This window comes from Arachis ipaensis, chromosome B9 (genome assembly GCF_059453495.1).
Source record: "Arachis ipaensis isolate K30076 ecotype BB chromosome B9, ASM5945349v1, whole genome shotgun sequence".
NCBI classification, from domain to species: Eukaryota; Viridiplantae; Streptophyta; class Magnoliopsida; order Fabales; family Fabaceae; genus Arachis; species Arachis ipaensis.
The window spans coordinates 103491529-103517628 of record NC_142444.1 but is presented as its reverse complement, the minus strand read 5'-3'; the positions used below and the strand labels follow the sequence as shown (position 1 = coordinate 103517628).

The 26100-nt window shown below is 38.3% G+C and overlaps 2 non-coding genes and 1 pseudogene across 2 annotated transcripts; all 3 read right to left on the bottom strand.

The window, feature by feature from the left end:
• Positions 1-1752: 1752 nt before the first annotated feature.
• Positions 1753-24939, bottom strand: LOC148545718 (uncharacterized; annotated as a pseudogene).
• On the bottom strand, positions 6102-6209 carry LOC148545720 (small nucleolar RNA R71). Its single transcript, XR_015901482.1, has one exon. It is a non-coding gene; the product is annotated as a small nucleolar RNA R71 (small nucleolar RNA).
• Positions 14849-14956, bottom strand: LOC148545719 (small nucleolar RNA R71). The gene has a single exon (XR_015901471.1). It is a non-coding gene; the product is annotated as a small nucleolar RNA R71 (small nucleolar RNA).
• Positions 24940-26100: the final 1161 nt, after the last annotated feature.

Below are 26100 nucleotides of genomic sequence, written 5' to 3'. Positions count from 1 at the left end.
GGATCTACTCAAGTTCCTCCAAGGAGGCCGACCTTGGACACCTCTGGACCAAGGAAGATCATCTCGACTCCTCAGGTTCTTATTGTTACTTCTGATCCTCTCCATTCAGCCTCTGGTGCTGGCCCTTCTCCTTCAGCTGGTCCTCCTCCTAAAAAATAGAAAATTGTGGATCCTTATGACTTGGATGCCCCTGACTTTGATGCCGTGGGGTTTGTTGATAATCAAATTGCTCCTTATGGTCGATTTCCCATGGATGATATATCCATTCTCCATCACTTGAATTTTATCACCAGTAACAGTATCCTAATGGCCCATATGGGAGCGGCATTGTTTCGTACTGTCCAGGGTTCCCCAGTTCATGCAACTAAGGCTTTCCTGGAGGATGCTAAGTTGGAATTTGATAGAGTCAAGGGCTTGAAGGACAAGCTGGATGCCAGGGTGATTAAGCTGGAGTTGGACTTGGAGAAGGAGAAGACGCAGGCTATCAGAGCTGAGGCAGCTACAAATTTGGCGGAGGAGATGGCGAAAAAGCACAAGGAGAGTTATACCTGCACTTATGCCGAGGTGTTGGAGCTGAGGGGGAGGCTTGAAACTGCCCATATAGATTATGCCAACCTCCAGAGTCATCTGGTAGATAATGTGATGGGTGCTTATGACAACTTGAGGGCCCAGGTCCGAGTTCTTGCTCCTGAACTCGACCTGACTCTCTTTACCTTAGATAATGTAGTGGAGGATGGCAGAATTGTGCTTGCTCCGGATGATGAAGATGATGGGCCTCCTCCTGCTCTGCCATCTAAGGCTTCTACAGCCACAACTTCTTCAAATCCTTCTGCTGAAGTCGACCATTCTCAACCTGATCTGGATTGTGAAATTCTTAATCGTGAGGACGGGACCATGGACGCCACCCCTGTGAATATCATTCCTCCTTCTTCAGCCACTGACGCTACTACTGGGGAAATTTTGAACCCCTTATGACTTTGTTATTTTATCTGTACAGCCCGATTTATGGGCTTTTGAACTCTGTTTTTTTGTATCTTTGTTTATGGTTTAGTTCCCTTGACTTTTAGTTGCTTCTATGCAACTTATTGACGATCGGTTTTTCTATCGGTAAAGAAATGTAAAAGTATGTATTCGCGTTGTAAGTATAGCTTTCAAACCAACAGAAAATCCTTTCGTACAAACGTTTTGGTTGTCACAAGTAATAAACCCCTAAATAAATTGATAACCGAAGTATTTAAACCTCGGGTCATCTTCTCAAGGAACTGCAGGGAGGTGTGTTCTTATTATTGGTTATGAGTTTTGTAAATTGGGGGTTTTAAAGGTAAGGAACAAGTAATTTAAATGACAAATAAAATAAATAAATAACTGTAAAATAAACTCTTGGTAAGGTATGAAAATTCGGAAGTCCTATCCTAGTTACTCCTATGAGAATGGAAGTTAATCCCACTTAGTTAACCCTTATGAAAGCAAGGGAAAGTCAAGTGAACTAATTAGTTAGATTCCCAAGTCCTAGCCAACTCCTAAGGAAAGACTAGAGTTAATGGAATACCAGTCAATTTAGCCGACATAACAACCAATCACGGATAGTTGATAACTCAAGAGCTTCCAGTTAATCAATTAAAGCCAATAATATGAAAAGCTAAATAAGAATCTTAGATCTGAAATATCTCAATTGCATTAATAAGAGAAAATCAATCTAAACATAAAGAGTTCATAAATCAATCTGGCAACATAAGTAATTGAATGAGAGCATTAAAGCATCTGAATGTAAAAGAGAAATATAAAGTAAAAGGAATATTGAACCTGATGAAGAGTTGAAATTCTAAATCCTTAAGAGGAATCCTAATCCTAAAACCTAAGAGAGAGGAGAGAACCTTTCTCTCTAAAAACTACATCTAAACTATGAAAAGTGAATAATTGAAGACATGATCATGAATGGATGCATTCCCCCACTTTATAACCTCTAATCTGTGCCTTCTGGACTTGGATCTGGCCAAAAAGGGTTTCAGAAATCGCTGGGAGCGTTTTCTGTAATTTCTGGTGCGTGGCGTCTATTACGCGTCCGCGTGGGTCACGCGGTCACGTCATCTGGAGTTTTCCTTGTCACGCGTTCGCTTCAGTCACGCATACGCGTCATCTGTGTTCTGCTCATGGCACGCGTCCGCGTCAGTCACGCGTTCGCGTCGCTGCCTTTTAGCGCTGGGAATGCGACCGCGTCGTCCATGCATTCGCGTCGCTGCCAGTTTCTTCAAAAACTCCATTTTGTGCTTTTCTTCCATATTTGTATGTTTCTTTTCCATTCTTTAAGTCATTCCTACCTTAGAAGATGATGAGCGGATAATTTATACGCTTTTTGGCATTGTTTTTACGTAGTTTTCAATATAATTTAGTTAGTTTTTAGTATATTTTTATTAGTTTTTAAATAAAAATCACATTTATGGACTTTACTATGAGTTTGTGTGTTTTTCTATGATTTCAGGTATTTTCTGGCTGAAATTGAGGGACTTGAGTAAAAATCAGATTCAGAGGTTGAAGAAGGACTGCAGATGTTGCTGGATTCTGACCTCCCTGCACTCAAAGTGGATTTTCTGGAGTTACAAAACTTCAAATGGCATGCTTTCAATTGCGTTGGAAATTAGACATCCAGGGCTTTCCAGCAATATATAATAGTCCATACTTTTCCCAAGTTTAGATGACGCAAACTGGCGTTCAACGCCAGTTCCATGCTGCATTCTGGAGTTAAACGCCAGAAATAGGTTGCAAAGTGGAGTTAAACGCCAGAAACAGGTTACAAACTGGCGTTCAACTCCAAGAGAAGCCTCTACATGTGTAAAGCTCAATGCTCAGCCCAAGCACACACCAAGTGGGCCCCGAAAGTGGATTTCTGCATCATTTACTCATTTTCGTAAACCCTAGTAACTAGTTTAGCATAAATAGGACTTTTTACTATTGTATTTACATCTTCGGATCAGATCTTTGATCAGTTTTATGCTATCTTAGACCTTTATGGGGGCTGGCCATTCGGCCATGCCTGGACCTTCATTACTTATGTATTTTCAACGGTAGAGTTTCTACACACCATAGATTAAGGTGTGGAGCTCTGCTGTTCCTCATGAATTAATGCAAAGTACTGTTGTTTTTCTATTCAATTCAAGCTTATTTCTATTCTAAGATATCCATTCGCACCCAAGAACATGATGAATGTGATGATTATGTGACGCTCATCATCATTCTCACTTATGAACGCGTGCCTGACAAACACTTCTGTTCTACATGCAAACAAGCTAGAATGAATATCTCTTAGATATCTAATACAGAAGACCGAGTCCAAGATATTAGAATCTTCGTGGTATAAGTTAGAACCCATGGACGGCCATTCCTGAGATCCGAAAAGTCTAAACCTTGTCTGTGGTATTCCGAGTAGGATCTGGGAAGGATGGCTGTGACAAGCTTCAAACTTGCGAGTGCTGGGCGTAATGACAGACGCAAAAGGATAGTAAATCCTATTCCAGCATGATCGAGAACCGACAGATGATTAGCCATGCAGTCACAGCGCATTGGACCATTTTCACAGAGAGGATGGGATGTAGCCATTGACAACGGTGATGCCCTACATAAAGCTTGCCATGGAAAGGAGTAGGAATGATTGGATGAAGACAGCAGGAAAGCAGAGGTTCAGGAGGAACAAAAGCATCTCTATACGCTTATCTGAAATTCTCATCAATAAATTACATAAGTATCTCTATCCCAGTTTATATTTTATTTATGTTTTTATTATCAATTCACCATACCCATTTGAATCCGCCTGACTGAGATTTACAAGGTGACCATAGCTTGCTTCAGGCCGACAATCTCCGTGGGATCGACCCTTACTGACGTAAGGTTTATTACTTGGACGACCCAGTGCACTTGCTGGTTAGTTGTGTGAAGTTGTGATAAAAAGTTGAGATTACAATTGTGCGTACCAAGTTGTTGGCGCCATTGATAATCACAATTTCGTGCACCAAGTTTTTGGTGCCGTTGCCGGGGATTGTTCGAGTTTGGACAATGGACGGTTCATCTTGTTGCTCAGATTAGGTAATTTTTTTTTAATTTTAAGCTTTTTGTTTTCTTATTTTCGAAAATAATACAAAAAAAAATTTCTTCTTTTTCGTTTCTCCCAAAATATTTTTCAAAAAAAAAAAACAAAAAAAAATCTTATAAAATCATAAAAACCAAAAATTTTATGTTTCTTGTTTGAGTCTAGTGTCAATTTTTAAGTTTGATGTCAATTGCATCTTTTTAATTTTTCTTTAAATTTTAAAAAATTCATGCATGTGTTCTTCATGATCTTCAAGTTTTTCTTGGTAAGTCTTCTTTTTTGATCTTTGAAATTTCTTGTTGTGTGTCTTTTCTTGTTTTTCATATGCATTTTCAATTTGTTAGTGTCTATACATGAAAAATTTTTAATTTTGGTGTCTTGCATGTTTTTCTTTTCTTCAAATTTTCAAAAATAAGTTCTTGGTGTTCATCTTGACATTCAAAGTGTTCTTGGTGTTCATCTTGACATTCATAGTGTTCTTGCATGCATTGTGTGTTTTGAATCATAATTTTCATGTTTGGAGTCTTTTTGTTGTTTTTCTCTTTCTTCATTAAAAATTCAAAAATAAAAAAAATATCTTTCCCTTATTTCACTCATAATTTTCGAACATTTGATTTGATCTAGTCAAAAGTTTTAAAAATTTAGTTGTTTCTTATGAGTCAAATCAAATTTTCAATTTAAAAATTCTATCTTTTCCAAATCTTTTTCAAAAATCAAATCTTTTTCACTTTTTCTTTCATAATTTTCGAAAATTTCAAATTGATTTTCAAAAATATTTTTCTTATTTTTATTTCATATTTTAAAAATTAATGCTAACAATTAATGTGATTGATTCAAAAATTTTAAAGTTTGTTACTTGCCTCTTAAGAAAGGTTCAATCTTTAAATTTTAAATCATATCTTTTTGTTTCTTATTAGTCAAGTAATCAACTTTAATTTTCAAAATCAAATCTTTTTAAATTTCTTTTTCAAATCTTTTTCAAAATAAGTATCAATCACATCTTTTTCAAAATCAATTTCAAAGTCTTTTCTAACTTCTTATCTTTTCAAAAATTGATTTTCAAATATTTTTCAATTAACTACTTGACTTTTTGTTTGATTTTAAAAGTTTACTATTTCAATCATATCTTTTTCAAAACTACCTAACTAATTCTACCTCTAATTTTCGAAAATCACCTTCCCTCTTTTTCAAATTTTCTTTTTAATTAACTAATTGTTTTAATTTCAATTTAATTTGATTTCAATTTTCGAAATTTAACTTTAAATTTTATTTTTATTGATTTTCGAAATTCCCTCTCTCTCATCTCCTTCTATTTATTTATTCATCTACTAACACTTCTCTTCCACCCAAACATTCGAACCCCATCTTCCTCTCTGTGTTCGAGTTTTTCCTCTTCTCCTTCTTACATTCTTCTCTTCTTATACTTGCATAAGGAATCTCTATACTGTGACATAGAGGATTCCATATTTTTTGTTCTCTTCTTTTTCATATGAGCAGGAACAAGGATAAGAACATTCTTGTTGAAGCTTATCCAGAACCTGAAAGGACTCTGAAGAGGAAGCTAAGGGAAGCTAAAGCCTAACTCTCTGGAGAAAATCTGACAGAAATTTTTGAAAAAGAAGGAGACATGGCCAATAATAATAATAATGCAAGGAAGATGCTTGGTGACTTTACTGCACCAAATTCCAATTTACATGGAAGAAGCATCTCAATTCCTGCCATTGGAGCAAATAACTTTGAGCTTAAACCTCAATTAGTTTCTCTGATGCAACAGAACTGCAAGTTCCATGGACTTCCATCAGAAGATCCTTTTCAGTTCTTAACTGAATTCTTGCAGATCTGTGATATTCTTAAGACCAATGGGGTTGATCCCGAGGTCTACAGGCTTATGCTTTTCCCGTTTGCTGTAAGAGACAGAGCTAGAGTATGGTTGGACTCTCAACCTAAAGATAGCCTGAACTCTTGGGATAAGCAGGTCACAACTTTCTTAGCCAAGTTCTTTCCTCCTTAAAAGCTTAGTAAGCTTAGAGTGGATGTTCAAACCTTCAGACAAAAGGAAGGTGAATCCCTCTATGAAGCTTGGGAGAGATATAAGGAATTGACCAAAAAGTGTCCTTCTGACATGCTTTCAGAATGGACCATCCTGGATATATTCTATGATGGTCTGTCTGAATTATCAAAGATGTCATTGGACCATCATTCTGCAGGTGGATCCATTCACCTAAAGAAAATGCCTGCAGAAGCTCAAGAACTCATTGACATGGTTGCAAATAACCATTTCATGTACACTTCTAAAAGGAATCCTGTGAGTAATGGGACGCCTATGAGGAAGGGAGTTCTTGAAATTGTTGCTCTGAATTCCATATTGGCTCAGAACAAAATATTGACTCAGCAAGCCAATATGATTTCTCAGAGTCTAAATAGAATGCAAGCTGCATCCAACAGTACTCAAGAGGCATCTTCTGAAGAAAAAGCTTATGATCCTGAGAACCCTACAATAGCAGAGGTGAATTACATGGGTGAACCTTATGGAAACACCTATAATCCCTCATGGAGAAATCATCCAAATTTCTCAAGGAAGGATCAACAAAAGCCCCAACAAGGCTTTAATAATGGTGAAAGAAACAGGTTTAGCAATAGCAAACCTTTTCCATCATCCACTCAACAACAGACAAAGAATTCTGAGCAGAATCCATCTAGCTTAGTAAATATAGTCTCTGATCTATCTAAGGCCACTGTGAGTTTCATGAATGAAACAAGGTCCTCCATTAGGAATTTGGAGGCACAAGTGGGCCAGCTGAGTAAAAGAGTCACTGAAATCCCTTCAGGTACTCTCCCAAGCAATACAGAAGAAAATCCAAAAAGAGAGTGCAAGGCCATACTCTTACATGATGTGGCCGAACCCAAAGAGGAGGAGGAGAACGTGAATCCTAGTGAAGAAGACCTCTTGGGACACTCAGTGATCAATAAGGAGTTCCTCAATGAGGACCTAAAGGAATATGAGGCTCATATAAAGGCCATAGAGATTCCATTGAACCTTCTTCTGCCCTTCATGAGCTCTGATGAGTACTCTTCTTCTGAAGAGAATGAAGACATTACTAAAGAGCAAGTTGCCAAGTACATTGGTGCAATCATGAAGCTGAATGCCAAATTATTTGGTAATGAAACTTGGGAAGATGAACCTCCCTTGCTCACCAATGAACTGAATGCATTGGATAGGCAGAAATTACCTCAAAAGAAACAGGATCCTAGTAAATTCCTAATTCCCTGTAACATAGGCACCATGAACTTTGAGAAAGCTCTGTGTGACCTGGGATCAGGAATAAACTTAATGCCACTCTCTGTAATGGAGAAACTTGGGATCTTTGAGGTGCAAGTTGCTAGAATCTCATTAGAGATGGCAGACAACTCAAGAAAACAGGCTTATGGACAAGTAGAGGACGTGTTAGTAAAGGTTGAAGGCCTTTACATCCCTGCTGATTTCATAATCCTAGACACTGGGAAGGATGAGGATGAATCCATCATCCTTGGAAGACCCTTCCTAGCCACAATAAGAGCTGTGATTGATGTGGACAGAGGAGAATTGATCCTTCAACTGAATGAGGACAACATTGTGTTTAAAACTCAAAGATCTCCTTCTGTAACCATGGAGAGGAAGCATGAAAAAGCTTCTCTCATTGCAGAGTCAATCAAAGCCCCCACAGTCAAACTCTAAGTTTGGAGTTGGGAGGCCACAACCAAACTCTAAGTTTGGTGTTGAACCCCCACATTCAAACTCTAAGTTTGGTGTTGGGAGGTTCCAACCTTGCTTTGAACATCTGTGAGGCTCCATGAGAGCTCACTGTCAAGCTATTGACATTAAAGAAGCGCTTATTGGGAGGCAACCCAATGTTATTTAATCACATCTATTTTATTTATTTCATGTTTTATTAGGTTGATGATCATGTGAAGTCATAAAAACTACTGAAAAATCAAAAACAGAATAAAAAATAGCATTGAAAATAGCACACCCTGGAGGAGAGCAGTCTGGCGTTTAAACGCCAGAAACAAGCATCTGTCTGGTGTTTAACGCCAGAAACAGGCACCAAGCTGGCGTTTAACGCCAGAAACAAGCATCAACCTGGCGTTAAACGCCAGAAACAAGCAACATTTGGGCGTTTAACGCCAGAAACAGGCAGCAGCCTGGCGTTAAACGCCAGGATTGCACAGCAAGGGCGTTTTACACACCTAATTGGAGCAGGGATGTTAAGTCCTTGGCCTCACTGGATCTGTGGACCCCACAGGACCCCACAGTATCTGTAGACCCCACAGGATCCCCACATTTTCTTCTCTCCTCTTTACACATTTTCATAACTCTCTTCCCCGAATACCCTTCACCAATCACCTCAATCACTCTTTCCCATCACCCATTCACCACTCACATCCATCCTCTCTTCCCCATAAACCCCACCTACCTTCAAAATTCAAAATAATTTCCCTTCTGAACCCAACCCTAATGGCCGAACCCTACACCCCCTCTCACTCCTATATAAACCCCTCACTCCTTCTTTATTTTCACACAACACAACCCTCTCTTCTTCTCCTTGGCCGAATACATCTTCTTCCCCCATCTCCTCCATTTTCTTCTTCTTCTACTACTTTCTTTCTTCTTTTACTTGGGGACGAGCAAATATTTTAAGTTTGGTGTGGTAAAAGCATAGCTTTTTGCTTTTCCATAACCATTTATGGCACCTAAGACCAGAGAAACCTCTAGAAAGAGGAAAGGGAAGGAAATTGCTTCCACCTCTGAGTCATGGGAGATGGAAAGATTCATCTCAAAGGTCCATCGAGACCACTTCTATGAAGTTGTGGCCAAGAAGAAAGTGATCCCTGAGGTTCCTTTCAAGCTCAAAAAGAATGAGTATCCGGAGATCCGACTTGAGATCTAAGGGAGAGGATGGGAAGTTCTCACCAACCCCATTCAACAAGTCAGGATCCTAATGGTTCAAGAGTTCTATGCAAACGCATGGATCACTAGGAACCATGATCAAAGTGTGAACCCGAATCCAAAGCATTGGCTCACCATGGTTCGGGGTAAATACTTGGATTTCAGTCCGGAAAATGTAAGGCTAGCGTTTAACTTGCCAATGATGGAAGAGAACGCATGCCCCTACACAAGAAGGGTCAACTTTGATCAAAGGTTGGACCAAGTCCTCATAGACATATGTGAGGAAGGAGCTCAATGGAAAAATTGACTCAAGAGGCAAGCCGGTTCAATTAAGAAGGCATGACCTCAAACCAGTGGCTAGGGGATGGCTAGAGTTCATTCAACGCTCAATCATTCCTACTAGTAACCGATCTGAAGTTACTATAGACCGGGCCATCATGATCCATAGTATCATGATTGGAGAAGAGGTGGAAGTTCATGATATTATACCTCAAGAACTCTACAAGGTGGCTGACAAGTCCTCCACTTGGGCAAGGTTAGCCTTTCCTCACCTCATTTGCCACCTCTACAATTCGGTTGGAATTGATATAGAGGGAGACATCCTCATTGAAGAGGACAAGCCCATCACTAAGAAAAGGATAGAGCAAATAAGAGATCATAGACCTCAACATGAGCATGAGGAAATTCCTCACCATGATATCCCTGAGATGCCTCAGGGGATGCACTTTCCTCCACAGAATTATTGGGAGCAAATCAACACTTCCCTACGAGAATTAAGTTCCAACATGGGACAACTAAGGGTGGAGCACCAAGAGCACTCCATCATCCTCCATGAAATTAGAGAAGATCAAAGAGCTATGAGGGAGGAATAAGAAAGACAAGGAAGAGACATAGAGGAGCTCAAGAGCACCATTGGTTCTTCAAGGAGAGGAAGACACCACCCTCACTAAGGTGGACTTATTCCTTAATCTCCTTGTCTATTTATTTTCTGTTTTTCGGTTTTTGAGCCCTATGTGTTATTTATGTTTGTGCCTTTACTACATGATCATTAGTGTCTAAGTGTCTATGCCTTAAATTTATGAATATGAATCCATCACATCTCTTGAATGAAAAATGTTTTAATTACAAAAGAACAAGAAGTACATGGTTTCGAATTCATCCTTGAAACTAGTTTAATTATTTTGATGTGGTGACAATACCTTTTATTTTCTGAATGAATGCTTGAACAGTGCATATGTCTTTTGAAGTTGATGTTTATGAATGTTAAATATGTTGGCTCTTGAAAGAATGATGAACAAGAGAAATTTTATTTGATAATCTGAAAAATCATAAAAATGATTATTGACGCAAGAAAAAGCAGTGAATACAAAAGTTTGCAGAAAAAAAAAGGAAAAAAAATAGCAAAAAAAATAGAAAAAGAAAAAGCAAGCAGAAAAAGCCAAAAGCCCTTAAAACCAAAAGGCAAGGGTAAATAAAAAGGATCCAAGGCTTTGAGCATCAGTGGATAGGAGGGCCTAAAGGAATAAAATCCTGACCTAAGCAGCTAAACCAAGCTGTCCCTAACCATATGCTTGTGGCGTGAAGGTGTCAAGTGAAAACTTGAGACTGAGCGGTTAAAGTCAAGGTCCAAAGAAAAAAAAGAGTGTGCTTAAGAACCCTGGACACCTCTAATTGGGGACTTTAGCAAAGCTGAGTCACAATCTGAAAAGGTTCACCCAATTATGTGTCTGTGGCATTTATGTATCCGGTGGTAATACTGGAAAACAAAGTGCTTAGAGCCACGGCCAAGACTCATAAAGTAGCTGTGTTCAAGAATCAACATATTGAACTAGGAGAATCAATAACACTATCTGAATTCTAAGTTTCTATAGATGCCAATCATTCTGAACTTCAATGGATAAAGTGAGATGCCAAAACTATTCAAGAGGCAAAAAGCTACAAGTCCCACTCATCTTATTGGAGCTAAGTTTCATTGATATTTTGGAATCTATAGTATATTCTCTTCTTTTTATCCTATTTGATTTTCAGTTGCTTGGGGACAAGCAACAATTTAAGTTTGGTGTTGTGATGAGCAGATAATTTATACGCTTTTTGGCATTATTTTTACATAGTTTTCAGTATAATTTAGTTAGTTTTTAGTATATTTTTATTAGTTTTTAAATAAAAATTACATTTCTGGACTTTACTATGAGTTTGTGTGTTTTTCTATGATTTCAGGTATTTTCTGGCTGAAATTGAGGGACTTGAGTAAAAATCAGATTCAGAGGTTGAAGAAGGACTGCAGATGTTGCTGGATTCTGACCTCCCTGCACTCAAAGTGGATTTTCTGGAGTTACAAAACTTCAAATGGCATGCTTTCAATTGCGTTGGAAATTAGACATCCAGGGCTTTCCAGCAATATATAATAGTCCATACTTTTCCCAAGTTTAGATGACGCAAACTGGCGTTCAACGCCAGTTCCATGCTGCATTCTGGAGTTAAACGCCAGAAATAGGTTGCAAAGTGGAGTTAAACGCCAGAAACAGGTTACAAACTGGCGTTCAACTCCAAGAGAAGCCTCTACATGTGTAAAGCTCAATGCTCAGCCCAAGCACACACCAAGTGGGCCCCGAAAGTGGATTTCTGCATCATTTACTCATTTTCGTAAACCCTAGTAACTAGTTTAGCATAAATAGGACTTTTTACTATTGTATTTACATCTTCGGATCAGATCTTTGATCAGTTTTATGCTATCTTAGACCTTTATGGGGGCTGGCCATTCGGCCATGCCTGGACCTTCATTACTTATGTATTTTCAACGGTAGAGTTTCTACACACCATAGATTAAGGTGTGGAGCTCTGCTGTTCCTCATGAATTAATGCAAAGTACTGTTGTTTTTCTATTCAATTCAAGCTTATTTCTATTCTAAGATATCCATTCGCACCCAAGAACATGATGAATGTGATGATTATGTGACGCTCATCATCATTCTCACTTATGAACGCGTGCCTGACAAACACTTCTGTTCTACATGCAAACAAGCTAGAATGAATATCTCTTAGATATCTAATACAGAAGACCGAGTCCAAGATATTAGAATCTTCGTGGTATAAGTTAGAACCCATGGACGGCCATTCCTGAGATCCGAAAAGTCTAAACCTTGTCTGTGGTATTCCGAGTAGGATCTGGGAAGGATGGCTGTGACAAGCTTCAAACTTGCGAGTGCTGGGCGTAATGACAGACGCAAAAGGATAGTAAATCCTATTCCAGCATGATCGAGAACCGACAGATGATTAGCCATGCAGTCACAGCACATTGGACCATTTTCACAGAGAGGATGGGATGTAGCCATTGACAACGGTGATGCCCTACATAAAGCTTGCCATGGAAAGGAGTAGGAATGATTGGATGAAGACAGCAGGAAAGCAGAGGTTCAGGAGGAACAAAAGCATCTCTATACGCTTATCTGAAATTCTCATCAATAAATTTCATAAGTATCTCTATCCCAGTTTATATTTTATTTATGTTTTTATTATCAATTCACCATACCCATTTGAATCCGCCTGACTGAGATTTACAAGGTGACCATAGCTTGCTTCAGGCCGACAATCTCCGTGGGATCGACCCTTACTGACGTAAGGTTTATTACTTGGACGACCCAGTGCACTTGCTGGTTAGTTGTGTGAAGTTGTGATAAAAAGTTGAGATTACAATTGTGCGTACCAAGTTGTTGGCGCCATTGATAATCACAATTTCGTGCACCAAGTTTTTGGTGCCGTTGCCGGGGATTGTTCGAGTTTGGACAATGGACGGTTCATCTTGTTGCTCAGATTAGGTAATTTTTTTTTTAATTTTAAGCTTTTTGTTTTCTTATTTTCGAAAATAATACAAAAAAAAATTTCTTCTTTTTCGTTTCTCCCAAAATATTTTTCAAAAAAAAAAAACAAAAAAAAATCTTATAAAATCATAAAAACCAAAAATTTTATGTTTCTTGTTTGAGTCTAGTGTCAATTTTTAAGTTTGATGTCAATTGCATCTTTTTAATTTTTCTTTAAATTTTAAAAAATTCATGCATGTGTTCTTCATGATCTTCAAGTTTTTCTTGGTAAGTCTTCTTTTTTGATCTTTGAAATTTCTTGTTGTGTGTCTTTTCTTGTTTTTCATATGCATTTTCAATTTGTTAGTGTCTATACATGAAAAATTTTTAATTTTGGTGTCTTGCATGTTTTTCTTTTCTTCAAATTTTCAAAAATAAGTTCTTGGTGTTCATCTTGACATTCAAAGTGTTCTTGGTGTTCATCTTGACATTCATAGTGTTCTTGCATGCATTGTGTGTTTTGAATCATAATTTTCATGTTTGGAGTCTTTTTGTTGTTTTTCTCTTTCTTCATTAAAAATTCAAAAATAAAAAAAATATCTTTCCCTTATTTCACTCATAATTTTCGAACATTTGATTTGATCTAGTCAAAAGTTTTAAAAATTTAGTTGTTTCTTATGAGTCAAATCAAATTTTCAATTTAAAAATTCTATCTTTTCCAAATCTTTTTCAAAAATCAAATCTTTTTCACTTTTTCTTTCATAATTTTCGAAAATTTCAAATTGATTTTCAAAAATATTTTTCTTATTTTTATTTCATATTTTAAAAATTAATGCTAACAATTAATGTGATTGATTCAAAAATTTTAAAGTTTGTTACTTGCCTCTTAAGAAAGGTTCAATCTTTAAATTTTAAATCATATCTTTTTGTTTCTTATTAGTCAAGTAATCAACTTTAATTTTCAAAATCAAATCTTTTTAAATTTCTTTTTCAAATCTTTTTCAAAATAAGTATCAATCACATCTTTTTCAAAATCAATTTCAAAGTCTTTTCTAACTTCTTATCTTTTCAAAAATTGATTTTCAAATATTTTTCAATTAACTACTTGACTTTTTGTTTGATTTTAAAAGTTTACTATTTCAATCATATCTTTTTCAAAACTACCTAACTAATTCTACCTCTAATTTTCGAAAATCACCTTCCCTCTTTTTCAAATTTTCTTTTTAATTAACTAATTGTTTTAATTTCAATTTAATTTGATTTCAATTTTCGAAATTTAACTTTAAATTTTATTTTTATTGATTTTCGAAATTCCCTCTCTCTCATCTCCTTCTATTTATTTATTCATCTACTAACACTTCTCTTCCACCCAAACATTCGAACCCCATCTTCCTCTCTGTGTTCGAGTTTTTCCTCTTCTCCTTCTTACATTCTTCTCTTCTTATACTTGCATAAGGAATCTCTATACTGTGACATAGAGGATTCCATATTTTTTGTTCTCTTCTTTTTCATATGAGCAGGAACAAGGATAAGAACATTCTTGTTGAAGCTTATCCAGAACCTGAAAGGACTCTGAAGAGGAAGCTAAGGGAAGCTAAAGCCTAACTCTCTGGAGAAAATCTGACAGAAATTTTTGAAAAAGAAGGAGACATGGCCAATAATAATAATAATGCAAGGAAGATGCTTGGTGACTTTACTGCACCAAATTCCAATTTACATGGAAGAAGCATCTCAATTCCTGCCATTGGAGCAAATAACTTTGAGCTTAAACCTCAATTAGTTTCTCTGATGCAACAGAACTGCAAGTTCCATGGACTTCCATCAGAAGATCCTTTTCAGTTCTTAACTGAATTCTTGCAGATCTGTGATATTCTTAAGACCAATGGGGTTGATCCCGAGGTCTACAGGCTTATGCTTTTCCCGTTTGCTGTAAGAGACAGAGCTAGAGTATGGTTGGACTCTCAACCTAAAGATAGCCTGAACTCTTGGGATAAGCAGGTCACAACTTTCTTAGCCAAGTTCTTTCCTCCTTAAAAGCTTAGTAAGCTTAGAGTGGATGTTCAAACCTTCAGACAAAAGGAAGGTGAATCCCTCTATGAAGCTTGGGAGAGATATAAGGAATTGACCAAAAAGTGTCCTTCTGACATGCTTTCAGAATGGACCATCCTGGATATATTCTATGATGGTCTGTCTGAATTATCAAAGATGTCATTGGACCATCATTCTGCAGGTGGATCCATTCACCTAAAGAAAATGCCTGCAGAAGCTCAAGAACTCATTGACATGGTTGCAAATAACCATTTCATGTACACTTCTAAAAGGAATCCTGTGAGTAATGGGACGCCTATGAGGAAGGGAGTTCTTGAAATTGTTGCTCTGAATTCCATATTGGCTCAGAACAAAATATTGACTCAGCAAGCCAATATGATTTCTCAGAGTCTAAATAGAATGCAAGCTGCATCCAACAGTACTCAAGAGGCATCTTCTGAAGAAAAAGCTTATGATCCTGAGAACCCTACAATAGCAGAGGTGAATTACATGGGTGAACCTTATGGAAACACCTATAATCCCTCATGGAGAAATCATCCAAATTTCTCAAGGAAGGATCAACAAAAGCCCCAACAAGGCTTTAATAATGGTGAAAGAAACAGGTTTAGCAATAGCAAACCTTTTCCATCATCCACTCAACAACAGACAAAGAATTCTGAGCAGAATCCATCTAGCTTAGTAAATATAGTCTCTGATCTATCTAAGGCCACTGTGAGTTTCATGAATGAAACAAGGTCCTCCATTAGGAATTTGGAGGCACAAGTGGGCCAGCTGAGTAAAAGAGTCACTGAAATCCCTTCAGGTACTCTCCCAAGCAATACAGAAGAAAATCCAAAAAGAGAGTGCAAGGCCATACTCTTACATGATGTGGCCGAACCCAAAGAGGAGGAGGAGAACGTGAATCCTAGTGAAGAAGACCTCTTGGGACACTCAATGATCAATAAGGAGTTCCTCAATGAGGACCTAAAGGAATATGAGGCTCATATAAAGGCCATAGAGATTCCATTGAACCTTCTTCTGCCCTTCATGAGCTCTGATGAGTACTCTTCTTCTGAAGAGAATGAAGACATTACTAAAGAGCAAGTTGCCAAGTACATTGGTGCAATCATGAAGCTGAATGCCAAATTATTTGGTAATGAAACTTGGGAAGATGAACCTCCCTTGCTCACCAATGAACTGAATGCATTGGATAGGCAGAAATTACCTCAAAAGAAACAGGATCCTAGTAAATTCCTAATTCCCTGTAACATAGGCACCATGAACTTTGAGAAAGCTCTGTGTGACCTGGGATCAGGAATAAACTTAATGCCACTCTCTGTAATGGAGAAACTTGGGATCTTTGAGGTGCAAGTTGCTAGAATCTCATTAGAGATGGCAGACAACTCAAGAAAACAGGCTTATGGACAAGTAGAGGACGTGTTAGTAAAGGTTGAAGGCCTTTACATCCCTGTTGATTTCATAATCCTAGACACTGGGAAGGATGAGGATGAATCCATCATCCTTGGAAAACCCTTCCTAGCCACAACAAGAGCTGTGATTGATGTGGACAGAGGAGAATTGATCCTTCAACTGAATAAGGACAACATTGTGTTTAAAACTCAAAGATCTCCTTCTGTAACCATGGAGAGGAAGCATGAAAAAGCTTCTCTCATTGCAGAGTCAATCAAAGCCCCCACAGTCAAACTCTAAGTTTGGAGTTGGGAGGCCACAACCAAACTCTAAGTTTGGTGTTGAACCCCCACATTCAAACTCTAAGTTTGGTGTAGGGAGGTTCCAACCTTGCTTTGAACATCTGTGAGGCTCCATGAGAGCTCACTGTCAAGCTATTGACATTAAAGAAGCGCTTATTGGGAGGCAACCCAATGTTATTTAATCACATCTATTTTATTTATTTCATGTTTTATTAGGTTGATGATCATGTGAAGTCATAAAAACTACTGAAAAATCAAAAACAGAATGAAAAATAGCATTGAAAATAGCACACCCTGGAGGAGAGCAGTCTGGCGTTTAAACGCCAGAAACAAGCATCTGTCTGGTGTTTAACGCCAGAAACAGGCACCAAGCTGGCGTTTAACGCCAGAAACAAGCATCAACCTGGCGTTAAACGCCAGAAACAAGCAACATTTGGGCGTTTAACACCAGAAACAGGCAGCAGCCTGGCGTTAAACGCCAGGATTGCACAGCAAGGGCGTTTTACACACCTAATTGGAGCAGGGATGTTAAGTCCTTGGCCTCACTGGATCTGTGGACCCCACAGGACCCCACAGTATCTGTAGACCCCACAGGATCCCCACATTTTCTTCTCTCCTCTTTACACATTTTCATAACTCTCTTCCCCGAATACCCTTCACCAATCACCTCAATCACTCTTTCCCATCACCCATTCACCACTCACATCCATCCTCTCTTCCCCATAAACCCCACCTACCTTCAAAATTCAAAATAATTTCCCTTCTGAACCCAACCCTAATGGCCGAACCCTACACCCCCTCTCACTCCTATATAAACCCCTCACTCCTTCTTTATTTTCACACAACACAACCCTCTCTTCTTCTCCTTGGCCGAATACATCTTCTTCCCCCATCTCCTCCATTTTCTTCTTCTTCTACTACTTTCTTTCTTCTTTTACTTGGGGACGAGCAAATATTTTAAGTTTGGTGTGGTAAAAGCATAGCTTTTTGCTTTTCCATAACCATTTATGGCACCTAAGACCAGAGAAACCTCTAGAAAGAGGAAAGGGAAGGAAATTGCTTCCACCTCTGAGTCATGGGAGATGGAAAGATTCATCTCAAAGGTCCATCAAGACCACTTCTATAAAGTTGTGGCCAAGAAGAAAGTGATCCCTGAGGTTCCTTTCAAGCTCAAAAAGAATGAGTATCCGGAGATCCGACTTGAGATCTAAGGGAGAGGATGGGAAGTTCTCACCAACCCCATTCAACAAGTCAGGATCCTAATGGTTCAAGAGTTCTATGCAAACGCATGGATCACTAGGAACCATGATCAAAGTGTGAACCCGAATCCAAAGCATTGGCTCACCATGGTTCGGGGTAAATACTTGGATTTCAGTCCGGAAAATGTAAGGCTGGCGTTTAACTTGCCAATGATGGAAGAGAACGCATGCCCCTACACAAGAAGGGTCAACTTTGATCAAAGGTTGGACCAAGTCCTCATAGACATATGTGAGGAAGGAGCTCAATGGAAAAATTGACTCAAGAGGCAAGCCGGTTCAATTAAGAAGGCATGACCTCAAACCAGTGGCTAGGGGATGGCTAGAGTTCATTCAATGCTCAATCATTCCTACTAGTAACCGATCTGAAGTTACTATAGACCGGGCCATCATGATCCATAGTATCATGATTGGAGAAGAGGTGGAAGTTCATGATATTATACCTCAAGAACTCTACAAGGTGGCTGACAAGTCCTCCACTTGGGCAAGGTTAGCCTTTCCTCACCTCATTTGCCACCTCTACAATTCGGTTGGAATTGATATAGAGGGAGACATCCTCATTGAAGAGGACAAGCCCATCACTAAGAAAAGGATAGAGCAAATAAGAGATCATAGACCTCAACATGAGCATGAGGAAATTCCTCACCATGATATCCCTGAGATGCCTCAGGGGATGCACTTTCCTCCACAGAATTATTGGGAGCAAATCAACACTTCCCTACGAGAATTAAGTTCCAACATGGGACAACTAAGGGTGGAGCACCAAGAGCACTCCATCATCCTCCATGAAATTAGAGAAGATCAAAGAGCTATGAGGGAGGAATAAGAAAGACAAGGAAGAGACATAGAGGAGCTCAAGAGCACCATTGGTTCTTCAAGGAGAGGAAGACACCACCCTCACTAAGGTGGACTTATTCCTTAATCTCCTTGTCTATTTATTTTCTGTTTTTCGGTTTTTGAGCCCTATGTGTTATTTATGTTTGTGCCTTTACTACATGATCATTAGTGTCTAAGTGTCTATGCCTTAAATTTATGAATATGAATCCATCACATCTCTTGAATGAAAAATGTTTTAATTACAAAAGAACAAGAAGTACATGGTTTCGAATTCATCCTTGAAACTAGTTTAATTATTTTGATGTGGTGACAATACTTTTTATTTTCTGAATGAATGCTTGAACAGTGCATATGTCTTTTGAAGTTGATGTTTATGAATGTTAAATATGTTGGCTCTTGAAAGAATGATGAACAAGAGAAATTTTATTTGATAATCTGAAAAATCATAAAAATGATTATTGACGCAAGAAAAAGCAGTGAATACAAAAGTTTGCAGAAAAAAAAAGGAAAAAAAATAGCAAAAAAAATAGAAAAAGAAAAAGCAAGCAGAAAAAGCCAAAAGCCCTTAAAACCAAAAGGCAAGGGTAAATAAAAAGGATCCAAGGCTTTGAGCATCAGTGGATAGGAGGGCCTAAAGGAATAAAATCCTGACCTAAGCAGCTAAACCAAGCTGTCCCTAACCATATGCTTGTGGCGTGAAGGTGTCAAGTGAAAACTTGAGACTGAGCGGTTAAAGTCAAGGTCCAAAGAAAAAAAAGAGTGTGCTTAAGAACCCTGGACACCTCTAATTGGGGACTTTAGCAAAGCTGAGTCACAATCTGAAAAGGTTCACCCAATTATGTGTCTGTGGCATTTATGTATCCGGTGGTAATACTGGAAAACAAAGTGCTTAGAGCCACAGCCAAGACTCATAAAGTAGCTGTGTTCAAGAATCAACATACTGAACTAGGAGAATCAATAACACTATCTGAATTCTAAGTTTCTATAGATGCCAATCATTCTGAACTTCAATGGATAAAGTGAGATGCCAAAACTATTCAAGAGGCAAAAAGCTACAAGTCCCACTCATCTTATTGGAGCTAAGTTTCATTGATATTTTGGAATCTATAGTATATTCTCTTCTTTTTATCCTATTTGATTTTCAGTTGCTTGGGGACAAGCAACAATTTAAGTTTGGTGTTGTGATGAGCAGATAATTTATACGCTTTTTGGCATTATTTTTACATAGTTTTCAGTATAATTTAGTTAGTTTTTAGTATATTTTTATTAGTTTTTAAATAAAAATTACATTTCTGGACTTTACTATGAGTTTGTGTGTTTTTCTATGATTTCAGGTATTTTCTGGCTGAAATTGAGGGACTTGAGCAAAAATCAGATTCAGAGGTTGAAGAAGGACTGCAGATGCTGCTAGATTCTGACCTCCCTGCACTCAAAGTAGATTTTCTAGAGTTACAGAACTCCAAATGGTGCGCTCTCAATTGCGTTGGAAAGTAGACATCTAGGGCTTTCCAGAAATATATAATAGTCCATACTTTGCCCGAGTTTAGATGATGCAAACTGGCCTTCAACGCCAGTTCCATGCTGCATTCTGGAGTTAAACGCCAGAAACAGGTTGCAAAGTGGAGTTAAATGCCAGAAATAGGTCACAAACTGGCGTTCAACTCCAAGAGAAGCCTCTACACGTGTAAAGCTCAAAGCTCAGTCCAAGCACACACCATGTGGCCCCGGAAGTGGATTTTTGCATCATTTACTCATTTCTATAAACCCTAGTAACTAGTTTAGCATAAATAGGACTTTTTACTATTGTATTTACATCTTTGGATCAGATCTTTGATCAGTTTTATGCTATCTTAGACCTTTATGGGGGCTGGCCATTCGGTCATGCCTGGACCTTCATCACTTATGTATTTTCAACGGTAGAGTTTCTACACACCATAGATTAAGGTGTGGAGCTCTGCTGTTCCTCATGAATTAATGCAAAGTACTATTATTTTTCTATTCAATTCAAGCTTATTCCTATTCTAAGATATCCATTCGCACCCAAGAACATGATGAATGTGACGCTCATCATCATTCTCACTAATGAACGCATGCCTGACAAACACTTCCGTTCTACATGCAAACAAGCTAGAATGAATATCTCTTAGATATCTAATACAGAGGACCGAGTCCGAGATATTAGAATCTTCGTGGTATAAGTTAGAACCCATGGACGGCCATTCCTGAGATCCGAAAAGTCTAAACCTTGTCTATGGTATTCCGAGTAGGATCTGGGAAGGGATGGCTGTGACGAGCTTCAAACTCGCGAGTATTGGGCATAGTGACAGACGCAAAAGGATAGTAAATCCTATTCCAGTATGATCGAGAACCGACAGATGACTAGCCATGCAGTGACATCGCATTGGACCATTTTCACAGAGAGGATGGGATGTAGCCATTGACAACGGTGATGCCCTACATAAAGCTTGCCATGGAAAGGAGTTGGAATGATTGGATGAAGACAACAGGAAAGCAGAGGTTCAGGAGGAACGAAAGCATCTCTATATGCTTATCTGAAATTCTCACCAATAAATTACATAAGTATCTCTATCCCAGTTTATATTTTATTTATGTTTTTATTATTAATTCACCATACCCATTTGAATCTGCCTGACTGAGATTTACAAAGTGACCATAGCTTGCTTCAGGTCGACAATCTCTGTGGGATCGACCCTTACTCACATAAGGTTTATTACTTGGACGACCCAGTGCACTTGCTGGTTAGTTGTGCGAAGTTGTGATAAAAAGTTGAGATTACAATTGTGCGTACCAAGTTGTTGGTGCCATTGATGATCACAATTTCGTGCACCAGAAGATCTGAAACTTCTCATCACACAGATCACGGCATCGAATGGTAATAAAGAGTAATTAAAATAAATAATTTCAAAGCATAGGAAACATGTATTTCACATATATCACATAATAAGGAAGGGAAAGTGAAACCATGCAATTCATATGAATAAGTGGATGAAGGGTTGAATAAATCACTTAAATTGAGCACAATATATATCATAAAATATGAGTTTATCAACCTCTCCACACTTAAACAATAGCATGTCCTCATGCTAAATCCAAGATAAAGAGTAAGGTAAGGTGGTGGAATCTCATGCAATGCAATCTACTCTAAATGCAACTACCTAAATGAATCATACAATTCTAATTGTTATTCACTTGTATATAAAACTTACATGTAGTTAAATTAATTCACATTCTCAAGGAATCATATGTGCATAGCCAAACCCTAGATAATGTTAAAGCACTTTTATAATTGAGATGGGTAAAAATATTTTTCAAACTTGTAAGAAAATTAACAATTTAAGCAGAGATATACGGTGATGAGCTATTGAACCCTCACTGGATTTTGTGTTTACTCTCTAGTCACTCAGTGTTTATTGGGTTAATCACTCTATTCTTCTTTTTATCCTTACTTTCTATAACTTTGTTCTTCATCTAACTAATCAACAATTATAGAATATAGGCATACAAAAATCATGAGGTCTTTTTCAAGGTTGTAATGGGGCCAAGGTAAAGGTAAGGGTATATGTATAAGGCTAAGTGAGCTAATAAGTGAATCCTTGATTAGTCTAAGATCTCACCTAACATACATATTTTATAAATCAAATTTTCTTAACCTATTTGCCCAAATTTTCTCACTTTGTATTGTAAGCTCATGCATTAACTTTAATTTTATCCCATGTAAATTGATTCTTTTTATTTTTGCAATTGCGGAATTTTTGCATTCCCTTAATTAAATACCGAAAAAATAATTTTTTTAATGCACATGGTAATTCAATTGTTTTGATTTCACATGAGCATGCTTTCCAAATTTTTATTTTGAAACATCTTTATTCTTTTTAACTTTCTACCTTTGTTTCTATCATCCATGTTCCCATAAAGTTCCCCACACTTAAACAATACACAATTTCTATCTTAAGCTAACCAAGGATTCAACTTGGAATTTTTATTTTGTTTTTCTGCTTAAGGCTAGTAATGTGATTTATAGAACAAGAGGGATTAAAAAGCTCAAAGGGGCTAACAAGGGTGATGTAAAAGGTAGGCTAATTTGGGATAAGTGAGGAAAAATTCAAATGATGGCCTTAATCATCTCTTAGTATGTATCTATACTCTATAATTGGACATATAGATTAAAACAAATTAAAGAACACCAGAATGAAAAAGAAGGGCAAAACACACAGGAATAAAAATTATGGTTTGAATGTAACCATACAATTAAGCTCAAAACTCACAGGCTGTGTGTTCTCTAGCTCAAAAATCATATATCAGTTATACATGTCATGCAAGTAAAAATTAAGAGTTCCCATTATTCTCAATGTAAATCTTAGGGTGCCTTTAAAGTTTTAGTGTTGTTCCTTGATGAAATGTTGTTAACTAACTAACATGTAATGCTATATATACAAGGTGTGTGGATTGTTTTGATTATGTTAAAGTCTCTAGTTTACTTCCTTTTTATTTTCAATTTAAACCAAACTATCATATGCTAAAAGGGTAAACTATACTAATTAATCCACGTATTCTATAACTAATAAGTTTAGAATTGCAACTAAACTAACTGGCTAAGGTATAAACTAAAGTGCAAAATGCAAAAATAGAGTAAAAATACAGCAAAAGAACAGTGTGCAAGTACTGAAAAAATAAAAACAAAGATAAAAATATAGAAAAATAAATAAAAAAAGATAAAAAGAGTCTGTAGTGGTTCACCAAAAAGATATGCCAGGGATGGCTACCTCCCAACACTTAAAATAAAGCATCGTCCTCGATGCTCACTCAAGTTGGGTGTGAAGGGGGTGTCATCACCGGAAGGATGGGCTGCTGGAGTCTCTGTAGTGGCCTGAGGGTCTGCAGACTGGATGAGGGTAGAAGGATCTGTCTGCTGCAGTGGAGGCTCTGACTGGATAGGAATCTCTAGATCTGCGACCTGAATCTGGTGTGGTTCCTCCTGCTGTGGCGCAGCCTGCTCTGAGCCTGCCTGCTCGGCCTCTCTCTGTGGATGGGTCTCCTCCTCATGCTCCTCTGCCTCCTCCTCAGATGGCTCTGATGATGTGTCAGGCTCGGAGGGGAAGTCGCTGCCAGATCGGATCATCATCTTGAGGTGCTCAAAGCGTCGCTTGTTGCAACGCTCAGATCTCTCATATCGCCGCTTGTTGCGGCACTCTATCTGGTCCAACTGCTGGAATAAGTGGTGCACGAGGTGGTAAATGGGCTCTGAGGCAGGTGGAGGTGCAGTGGGTGGGGCTGGTGCAACAGTGGAAGAAGAAGGGGCAGCTGAAGGCGTGGCTGTCTCATCAGAAGCGGTCAGGAATGGAGGTCTGTAGCCTAAAGCCTGAAACTTCCTGCTGTGAAGGATAATCTTCTTACAGTCCGCAGCAAGTGGCTTCTCATCAGCAAGTTCCCAAGACACGTCAGCTCGACGGCCTAGCTGGGTGATCAGATATGGGAACGGGAGGGTGCCTCTGACATGGACCCTGGCCATAAAGTGCCGGATGAATCGTGGCAGATATAGGTTCTTACCCTCCAGCACACACCAAAAAAGGGTGATCATAGTGGCAGGCAGCTCCGTCTCATGAGTGCTCGGCATAACAAAGTTGCTCAGTATCTGGTGCCAGAGCTGAGCCTCATCATTCAGATACATAAGCTTGATTCCTTTAGGCATTGTGGTGTTCTTACCTATGACCTATGGGACAGTCGGATCAAGAGCTATCCTCTGCTTGACAACATCCCAGTCAAATCTCATAAAACGCATGTCCTCTTCAGCCTTTTGGTAACCGTCAGGCTAATCTGATTTAGGCTGAAGCTGCAGAATATCCTCAATGGCTTCTTCAGTGACCAGTATCTGTTTCCCTCTGAGGTGCACTGCATCCAGGGAAGTCTTGAAATAGTTGCAGTAAAATTCTCTTACCCAGTAATTATTGACCTCTGTCAGGTTTCTCTCCAAGAAGAACCAGCCTCTCTGTTTGATCTGATCGGAGGTGTACTGCTGTAGTTCTTCTGAAATTTTCAGAGTTCTCTCCAGGTACAGATTTCTAGAGGTAGCAAACACTGGATACTTCAGCTCACAGTATCTATTTGCAAATTTTACTGGATCATTAGCGGAGAGGAGCTGGTCAGCCTTCTCCTGCGGGGTAAAGTGCTTCTCCTGCCAGGAGTCATCATGCATAATGTCCAAGATAGACATAGAGGATTCTCCCCTTTTCCTTTTACCAGTGGTAGCCTTGCCTTTTCCTTTTCTTTGAGGGTCAGACATCCTGAAAAAGTAGAAATTCCAGGATATAAAGGAAGAACAGAGTAGGAAAATAAGTAGGCAAATAGCAATATAAGCACATAGTGGCAAAAGAGCAGTAGAATTATGAAATGAGTTGAATAACTGTGCATTTTGGATTGTTTCGGTGTTAAAAAAGCTTAGATGAGAAATTACAATCCAAAATATGTTATAAGTAGAATACCTGTTAATTAGGAAAAACAATAATCATGCCATGAAGTAAAAAGTTGAAGGAGTTAGTTAAAAAGCAAAGGGAGAAGTTAGAAAGTTAAAAGTGGTGAAAAGTGAAAAAGTGGAAAGCAGTGGGTTAGGAGGAAAAAGTCAAAGTAAGTGGCGTTGAGAAATCTTTCCTAAGTAACAAGAAATACACAAATTGAAAGACTAGTCAACTCATATTGAAAAATATCAGGTTAGTGATGATGATTCATAAAGATATAAAAATAGCAAAAAAAAATTAAAATCGAATCATCAAAAGGGCAATTTATTAACCAGGAAATCGAAAGCAATAAGAATGTTGGCCCGTGTACTCATGAAGTGGTTTGGGAAAAGCTAAATAATGCCAAATTCAAATTGCCAAAACCAAAACATGAATGAAAATCAAAACAATTTACAGAAAATTGGGCAGCATTCCGACTAAAATTAGATGTTCCCGGGTAGTAAACAGCAAGCAGAATAGTTCATATAAATTAAAATAAATCTGCAAATACATATACGAAATATGAACATGAAAGAGCAGTGTAAAAGCAGCATGAAATAGTAAAGAACAGCATATGAACAGTATTAACATCACAGCAACATCAGAATTGCGAAATTAATAAAACAAGGAGCACGAACAGCGCAATTATTAGGCCTAAATCCACTAACCACATCTTAGCTACCTAACCACTTAGAATCCACTACAAACATGCATTTCTAACTAGCCTAATTTTAAACATAAACTGAAAAATATGCAACTAACTACGAATGAAAGAAAAGTGGCGTTCAGCGGAAACTGGTGGTTAGAGGCACAAGTATGGAACTAAGAGAGATAGTGGGAGTGGGGTGGTATTGGCGGCAATGCGGTGGTGGCGTAGGGCGGCGCGGTGGCGAACCGTGGTTGGTGCAGCGGTGGGTAGCTGTTTGGTGGTAGGGGTTTCGGGTTGGGGT